Source organism: Bison bison, unplaced genomic scaffold (assembly GCF_000754665.1).
Source record: "Bison bison bison isolate TAMUID 2011002044 unplaced genomic scaffold, Bison_UMD1.0 scf7180017863415, whole genome shotgun sequence".
NCBI lineage: Eukaryota > Metazoa > Chordata > Mammalia > Artiodactyla > Bovidae > Bison > Bison bison.
Window position 1 is genome coordinate 396,020 of NW_011493987.1, and position 524 is coordinate 396,543.

Here is a 524-nt window from a genome sequence, read left to right on the forward strand (position 1 = left end):
CTCTTCCTGGGCAGCCTTAGCTAGGAATAAAACATTTTCCAGTCTTTCTCCCCCCGCCTCATTCCATAAGCCCTTTTCCCTCCCTCCACATATCCATGCACCTCTAAGAGAAGAAACTTTATCTGGGACCCCCTATTCCCTTGGCCTTCTCAAAGAACTCTCCCTCTCTCCATCCTTTCCTTCTGAAGAGGCAGGGTCTTCTCTCCAAGGAATCTTCGGCCCCTTGCTGTGTGTCTGCTCAGGCTCCCACCGTACCTGCCTGCCCCCGACCCCCCCACCCGCCTATTCTCCTGGACCAGGGAGACCCTCCCCACTTGGCCCAGGGCCCCGGCGCATAACATTTGTTCTTATGATCACTTTGGTAATGTCTTGTGAGCATCAGTGGTTTTTCCTAAATATGTACACTAAATAATTGTTGACACCTTTGTTTTTAGGTATTGCTAACTGTTTGATGGAAAATGTTTAGATCTTATTTGACATGCTCATTCACTGAGGTAGATGATAGGAATTAGGAAGAAACACAC